Raw genomic sequence first — 9,031 nt, 5'->3', positions numbered from 1 at the left:
CCCCCCATCCCAAAACCAAAACCCACCATAATCGGCACCCACCAATTGAACAAGAATCAGCACAACTCTGATACATAAAAAAAGGTAAAAGTGTACAAACCAGAGATGAAGGGGACTAGAGAAGAGAGAGATCGGCCACATGCGTCAATGAGGATTTGAAGAGAAGATTGGGTGACAAAGGCATTGTTCTTGGATAGAAGGGGCTATTGAATTCCCCACAAAACCATAATCTTCAAAATAATTACTGGTATTTACACTCAATTTCTCTTTATATGAACCCAGGTCACCACCATATTATGCTTCTTCTCTTCTACTGCTTTTTCAGTCATGGCTCTCATCGAGTAAATCTTATACTAATTATTGGTTAGTTTAACTTTATGGGTGAGGGAAAAAAAACTCAGCTAATTTATTTGCCAATTCCTAACCGAAACTATGGTGGGCGAAGAAGAAGGTGAATAGTGTTTTTATAATTTAATTATTATTATCTTGTAATTATTTTTTGTTGAAAAATATAAAGTTACCATTTTATCCTTTTAAAATTAGTCAAAATTATAGTTAATGTTAATTCTCTGATCAACTAATAGTCAAATTAACAATTTCCATCCATTTGAATTTCAACTGCAAAATTTTGAAAGGTTTGGTAATTTGGGTAGCACAAATGAAAAGTTTGGGTCAAGTCTGCTGATAAACGAAAGGTTTGGTACCTCAACTACAATTTTCCCTATTTAAAACCTAAAGTAGCTCCTAAGTTTATTCCTACATAAAGATGTGGTGAGTTAGGTCACATAAGACTAAGTGTCGTAAGCCCTTCATTAAGAATAACAAACAAGATCAAACTACTTATGTTAGATTCTTGACTAATCAAGTGAATCACATGACTAAATTGATGATTCAATTGGCTAGTATTACATCTTTTTCTAAGAAGATTTGCAAAAGGAGTGACCTTACTGGTCGAAATGATGATATTAATTGATGTGTTGGTCATGTTACTCTTCATGGTAAGAGTGTTTGTGTGCTCTATTAATCAGATGTTTAGGTGCTTGCATTTACATTATTAATGACATTTATATATTTATACATACACGTTCATACATTGTTTATAGTAGTTTCTTTTTGCTTTATTATTTTATTATGTATGGTTTTGAGACTTGCTTGCAGGAGTTTAGTAATGCTTTCCACACATGGATAGCTCGTACAATTTGCTCCATATAGGTTTAAATTAAGTTATGTGGAAAAAGTTAACTGTTTATGAATTGTACATGTAAAAGTAAGCAATTTACTGTTCATGATATATTTCAAAATTCGAAATATAGTTGTCTCGAAAGAATTCTTTAGTTCTCTCATCACATTTTTTTATAACCTTTTATATCTTTGTATGTGAATATTATTTCACTCATGTCTCTCTGTGGTATTCATGTTTACATTTCTTGTTTTCCTTTAGTTTTCACGACAAAAGGGAGGAGAATAATACATTTATTTCAAAGTGTTGATTACTATATGAGTGGGCGAGAGTAGTTGACTTGTTTTCGATTGATTGATTTTAATATATGAGTTAGGGGAGTATTTTTTTTTTTAATTCCTTGATACTTGATTGATTTATAATCTAACTAGTATAATTGAATATTTTGCTTATTGATATTATGTTGTGTTTTGTATAGTGTCAATATCATTATTTAGTGTTGCTAATTTAGCTATATATATGATCTTATCAAGTTTAGATTCTAAGTTATTTGATTCTCGTAGTAACACATGCGTCGGTGTTATACATATTTTGCTTGAGTTGTTTATCTAACTTAGATATATGTCTTATTATAAGTTTTTTCTAACTTAGATCTCTATTTGTAATTGATTAATCTTTAGACAAAATTTAAGTAATGAAGTTGTAATTAAAGTCAAAGAGTCAATTGATGGGTAATATAGGTCTTGAAGGAGTCAAAAAGCCCAGAGATGTCGAAGAAGATCACATATGATTAATGGGAAGCAATTAGAAGTCAAATGAGTGTCAAAGTGTTGCACAAGTCATGCTTCAAATTCTCAGTCACAAGTTGAGTTGTATTTTTCATATAGAAGACATTCGAATTTGAAATTCAATTTCTAGAAGATTTGTAACTCTTTAAGTTAGCTTTTCAATGCACTTTCAATTACCTCAATTCTATATCGGGAGAGGAAAATATAATGAAAATACTGATGGTTGCACAGAGAAAGCTTGCCTTCACCCATAAGATCAATACGCAATATCTAAAGTCCTTACCTTCACCTATAAGCCTTCAAATTCTAAAGGTAGAGAAGAGGCAGTTGAAGTTCCAAGTGCTATGGAACAAGTTCTTTTTTGGTGATCTAGTGGAGAGAAAAGTAGTCTAAAGTTCTGAAAAGTATGGGTCGCACAATTAAAGAAGTTCTTTGGTGATTTATAAGTTCAGCCGTTAGAGTAAGCTATGCTTTAATAGCGTCTGAACTAATTGTAAGTTAACTTTGTTGGTGGATTTTTTTGGCAAGGTTTTGCCAGAAGGTTTTTTATCCCTGTGAAGAGTTGTTCAAGGGATTTTCCTTCGTCATCAATTTCTCATATTATTTATTTTTTACTGCTTTGATGTGAATGTTTATTTGATTGTTTAATTAGGGTTTAATTGGATTACTAAGTTACTTTTTTTTTTAATTGTTGGTTGTTTTAATTTTGCATATTTAGGCTTAAATAGTATCTAACAAATGGTATTAGAGTGTTAACAATTTTACAAGTGGTATCAGAGCTCAATTGCAAAATTGTAACCTAATTTCTGTCTAGATGAGTCAATCATATTCCAACGAAGGATCTAAGGATGATATTGATAATCATGCGGCTTATAGCTGTATAAGGAGAGTATTAAGTTACATAAGGTTAGTATATCAATCTTTAAGAAACTGAATGAACTTGAATTAGAAAAAGAGAGACTTATAGTCAAACTTGAGGAGTTTACTAGAGGTCTAGATGAATTGAGGGTTGAGATAAATTGCTTAGAAGTTAATCTTAAGACTCTTACGAGTGATCTTGAAAAATTAAATTCCGAACTTCAACCTTTCTCTAGTGGATCTAAAAAGATTGATACCATTATAGGTTTCAACAAACCAGTCGAGAATAAAGGAGGCTTATGTTTTAATAAAACAAATTCTGAATCACATCCTCTTCGAAAACAAGTTTGTACCTCTATCAATTCAGCTTAAGGTTCAAAACTTGAAACCTAAAGTTGCTCCTAGATTCATCCCCACGTATCATCATCATGGTAAGTTGAGACACATAAGACCTAGATATCGCAAACTCTTGAGTAGGACCAACTCTGCTCTACCTCTAACAAACCTAGAAGTGTAGGAGCCTAGGGACCAAAATTATTTGTACATCATAGGTTTCCTTCACCGAAGGTTTAAAATTTAAACCTAGAATAGCTCCTAGGTTTATTCTCACATGTCATAGCTATGGTGAGTTAAGTCATATAAGACCTAAGTGTCGTAAACCCTTTATTAGGAACAACAAATAAGATCTAACTGGTCATGTTATATTTTTGACTAATCAAGTGAGTCACTTGACTGATTGATGACTCAAGTGACTAAGATTACATCTTCTTGTAAAAAGATTGAGGTCAAAAGGAGTGAAGTCACATGTCAAAGATTGATATTAATTGTGGTATTGCTTTTCATGGTAAAAGCATTTTTGTGCCTTATTGTTAAGGTTTTTAGGTGCATGAATTTTTGAAGTCATAACATTTCCAATTGATAATTTTTTGTACATATTATTTTATAATCAAGTACTCGTATAGTTTTATGAATGTTAATAAAGTTTTCATTAACTTTGTTTAGAACTTGTTTGGAATATTTGGTATAGGTTATTGTATGTACTAGCTGCATGACACACATTAAGCTCTTGTGAGTGGGTTTAGATAATGTGTGTGAGACTTGGGATGGTGGCCATTTGTATGGCAGGTTGATTTTGAATATGGAATGACCTTTTTTAGCTGACCTAAGCTGTTATATATTCCCTATAAAAGAAAAAAGTGTATCGAGTTTCAAAGAGTTGAATTATGTGAACTACGCCCTATACTTTTCTTTGTAGCCTTTTTTATTCTAGCAAATTAAGTCTGTTGGATATATAAAACCCGATGCCTTATAATCATCTGACTTTGGAGTCATTGACCTAAAGCTCATCACATGGGTCATTATGTATGCTTAATTAAAAAATGAGTCTGCACATAAGATATGAAAAAATGAGTGAAAAAATTATATGTGTGCTTCCAAATCAGGGGAGAAAGAAAATTTATACATTGAAAAAATATTATGAGCTTTTTATTTAGAAGGTTTGAGCAGCACTGAATCTGCATTCATAATTTGAGGAATATATTTATTCACCAGTGATTCTTTGCATGTCTTTTCTCACTGATATAAGATTTTGATACTTGCTTGCAGGAGTTTAGTGGCACTTTTCACATATGAATAACTTATATAATTTAATCCATATATCTTTAAAATATGCTGCGGAAAATGTTGACTATTTATGAAATACACATGTATAAATAAGCAATTAACTTCTTGTGCTGTTATATTTAAAAATCCATGAGAAATAGTGTCTCAAAAGAAAAAATATGTATATTTTTTACTCTCTCATCACATGTTTTGCATAATTTTACATATTTTTGCATGTACATATTGTTTCACTCATATCTCTCTATAGTATTCATGTTTATATTATTTGTTTTTCCTTGTTATTCGTGATAAAAAAAGGGGGAAGAGATTAGTATATTTATTTCAGAGTATTGATTAGTGTATGAGTGAGGGGAGTAGTTGATTTTATTTATTTATTTATTTATTATTATTATTTTTTGGATTTATGAGTTAGGGGGAGAAATTTTGAATTCATTGATACTTGATTGATTAATAATTTGACTAGCAAGATTGGATATTTGTTTACTGATATTATGTTACGTGTTTTATATAGAATTGATGTCATTATTTTGTATTGCTAGTTTAGCTATATATTTGATCATGTCATGTTAAGATTCTAAGTTATTTGATGCCCATAGTAGTACATGCGTTGGTCTTATACATGTTTTATTTGAGTTATTTATCTAGCTTATGTGTACATCTTGTTTTCTCTTGCTTTTTACATGTTGTTGCTTTCACGTGTTTCAGGAAATTAGGTGTTGTTTTCATGTGTTTCTGGTGCTCGAAAATGATTTCATTCTTAGTAATCTAGTGGAGAGAAAAAATAGTCCTGCATTCTGAAAAGTATGAGTTGCACAATCAAAGAGGTTATTCAGTGATTTATAAGGTGGATGGTCAAAATCAGCTAAGATTTAACAGTGTCTGAATTAATTATAAGTTAACTTTTCTAGATGATCTTTTGACAAGGCTTACTCGAAGATTTTTTATCCTTGTGAAAAGTTCTTCAAAGGGTTTTTCTCCATCATCAATTTTTACTATTATTTATTTTTTACTGCTTTGATGTGATTGTTTAATTAGGGTTTAATTGGATTAATAACCTTAATCATCTAGAACCAACAAATACTTGTACTTGTTATTGTCAATTGTTTTGATTCCACATATTTGGGTCTAAATATTATCTAACAATTGGTATCAGATATCGATATTCATAAGGTCAATGACTAGCAGTATAATGAGGGTATCAAGTTACACAAGGTTATAGATCAGTCTTTGAAAATGCGTTTCATTCGTAATAATACTATTTAAACTTGTTATTTCATTTGATTCTATGAGTTTTAGAGTATTGTGATGTGTGTTTTCATGTTGTATTATAGGATAGGTGAATTGGTGGGGGTTTGAAACAATCAAATGGTGGTGTTGATATAAACCAAGGAAAGGAGATATTTACACCAAGCAAATCATACAAAGAAAGAGGTGAAGTTGAAGAAAAATAAAGAAAATATGAAGGAAGGCTATCGTCTAGGCTCCACAAATTTGAAAATAAGACAACATTACAGAAATGTAGCACATAAGCACCATATTTCTGAAACAATTACAACTTTTCGGCGCCAAGGCGCTATACCTAGAGCACCTTGGCGCCAGCCAAAATAGAGTTACGATGCTTAGGCGCCCACCATAGCACCTAGGCACTATACAATAAAAGGTTAATTCAATTATTAAAAGCCCAATTTAATCCCAACATATCTAGTGCTTGAAGAAGGCATAAGCACAACTCTTGAGGACATTTTTCAATCACATTTTGATGTAGCAAATTCAAGAGATCAAGCAATTGAACGAAAGGAACGGCAAGAAGAAGATTACTCCAAACTCCAAAAATAGTTTTTATATCTTTTAGCTCTATGTTTTTAATTAGGAAATTGAGATTATTATTATTATTATTAATTTTTTTTAACTTCTATCATGGACTAATTCTTTCATCTAGGGGATTGATAAAAATCTAAACTTGCAACTATATTTTGATTTCCAATATTGAATTCTTTGAGGTTTTCTTTTAAAATTTATTTGTGTTGTTTATTCTCAATGTTTTCCATTAATTGGCCATTATTGATCTATTTGATGTTTAAGTTTCGATATTTGAGAGAGGGAACCAAAGAAGTGATTATAGAATAACACAATATAGGATACTATAGATTTCTAGAGAAAGTATAATTCATTTGAAGCATTTCCATGTAGAACCATAGAATTTAATAATTCTTAGATTTTTTTTATTCGGAATAGAGATATTGGAATTGGAATTTATGAATGATTTTCATCGGCACTCAAGAAATGGAGTAGAAATAAATAGAGATAAATATATTAAACCTATTAATTCAATCATCCATACAAAGTAAGGGCTATTTTCATTAAAGTAAATTATACTATCAATCCTTGTGAGATCGACATTCTAGCTTTGCTGTCATATTATAAAACTTGACACCATGAGCTTGCAGTATAATTTGCACCTAACAAGTGTTTGCCGCTATTTTTGACAATTGATTGATTTTATTTTTACTTATATTATTACCAATTAGCCTTGATTTTAATTTAGACATATTTACTTTTAATTGTTTGTGTATTGGTATTTCAGCTATTTATGTGAAGATTGAGGAATCTAGAATTACTATCCTTTGATCCTGAGATTGAAAGAATATTTTCGAAGATTAAGGACATTAAGAATAAACAAAATTAAAGCAATGGAAGCAAATGAAAATCAACAACAGTGAGCTATTCGAGATTATGATGGACTAGTAGTCAATAACAGCTACTCTGGTATTGCTCGCCAAACTATTGTTGCAAACAACTTTGAACTGACATCTGGATTGATTAGCATGGTGAAAATAAGTTTGAAGGATCCCCAGTAGAAGATCAAAATGCTCATCTTGCCACTTTTCTGGAGATGTGTGATACTATGAAGACGTATGGCATTACGGAAGACGAAATCAAAATGTGTTTGTTATCCTTATCTTGGAGGGATAAAGCAAAGGGCTAGCTTCAATTATTGCAATCTGGTTCTATTACCACTTAAGAGGAGATGTCTCAAAATTTCTTTATCAAATTCTTTTCCCATTCCAAATCAGTTCAATTGCGGAGTGAGATTGGGTAATTTAAACAATTTAACTTTATACCATTTTATCAGGAGTGGGATAGATTCAAGGATTTACTTAGAAGATGTTCTCAGCATGGTTACTAGAATTGAATACAGATTGAGATATTTTACAACGGGTTTAATGGCCAGACATATACGATAGTTGGTGATGTTTCTGGTGGTACCTTGATGTCTAAGGCTGCAAATGATCCTTAGACCTTATTAGATAAATTAATCATCAACAGTTATCAGTGGCCAAGTGAGTGTTTAAGTGCAAAAATGATTTCTGGTCTTTATGAGTAGATCAAATTACTGCTCTTGCTGCTCAAATGTTATTGTTTACTAGTCAAAGAGCTGCATTAACTAAATAGGGAATGCAATGAAAGACAGATTCAGCTATAGTTGCTTCTACACCACACTAAGACTAATGTAGATAATGAGAAGGTCTAATATGTAAGCAGTCAAAATTTCAACCAAAGAGGAAATAACTCATCAAACTACTAGAGTACAAGGCTGCGAAATATGAGAACCTCTTTTGTAGTAACAATAATAATGTTGCTGCAACCTCTTCCTGGGTTCAACGATTAAGCTTTTGAGGAGAAGCCATCAGTGAAAGATATATTGGAAGCCTTTATTTTAGAGACTAGGACAAGATTCAACAAGGATGAGTTACGACTAGACAACATTAATACTCATATGACCAATATAGGGGCCATAATGAAATCTCTTGAGGTACAGATTGGTCGACTAGCTACTGTAATAAGCTCTCAACCTAGAGGAAAGTTTTCTAGTGATACAGAGGTAAACCTAATGCAACATTGCAATGCTATCACCCTGAGAAATAGTAAAGAGATTGTTGAGAGCAAGCTTAACGAGTCTACTAATGTTTCTAATCAAGAAGAAGAGCACCGTGTTAAAGATTGGAAAATCTAAGTAAGGAAATCAAATAAGACTCCTAAGTCTAATTCAATTTCTTTCCCAAACAATCGATCAATCTTGAAATCACCACTGCCATATCCATAGAAATTCCTAAAGAAAATGTTTGATGCACAATTTGCAAAATTGTTAGAAATTTTCAAGAAAATCCATATAAACATCCTTTTTGCAGATACATTGGTAGAGATGTAGAATTATGCTAGATTCTTGAAAGAAGAATAAATTAAATAAGCACAAGATATTGAAGCTAACAAAAGAATGTAGTGCCATACTTAAGAAATTGCAGGATACATATAGCTTCACAATTTCTTACACAATAGGTGTCTTCTTCTTTGTAAAGCATTTTGTGATGTTAGAGCTATCATCAATTTTAATATCTATTTTTGTATTCAAGAAATTGGGTCTTATGACAAAGCCAACGATAGTCACTTTGTAGCTTGCTGATAGATCTCTCACATATCTATGATGAATCATTGAAGATATGTTGGTTAAGGTTGATACATTCACCTTACTAGGTGACTTGTGGTATTGGACATGGAGGAAGATTAAGAAATACCTTGAATT

This window comes from Olea europaea, unplaced genomic scaffold (assembly GCF_002742605.1).
Source record: "Olea europaea var. sylvestris unplaced genomic scaffold, O_europaea_v1 scaffold1306, whole genome shotgun sequence".
NCBI lineage: Eukaryota > Viridiplantae > Streptophyta > Magnoliopsida > Lamiales > Oleaceae > Olea > Olea europaea.
This window is presented reverse-complemented; position numbering follows the sequence as displayed.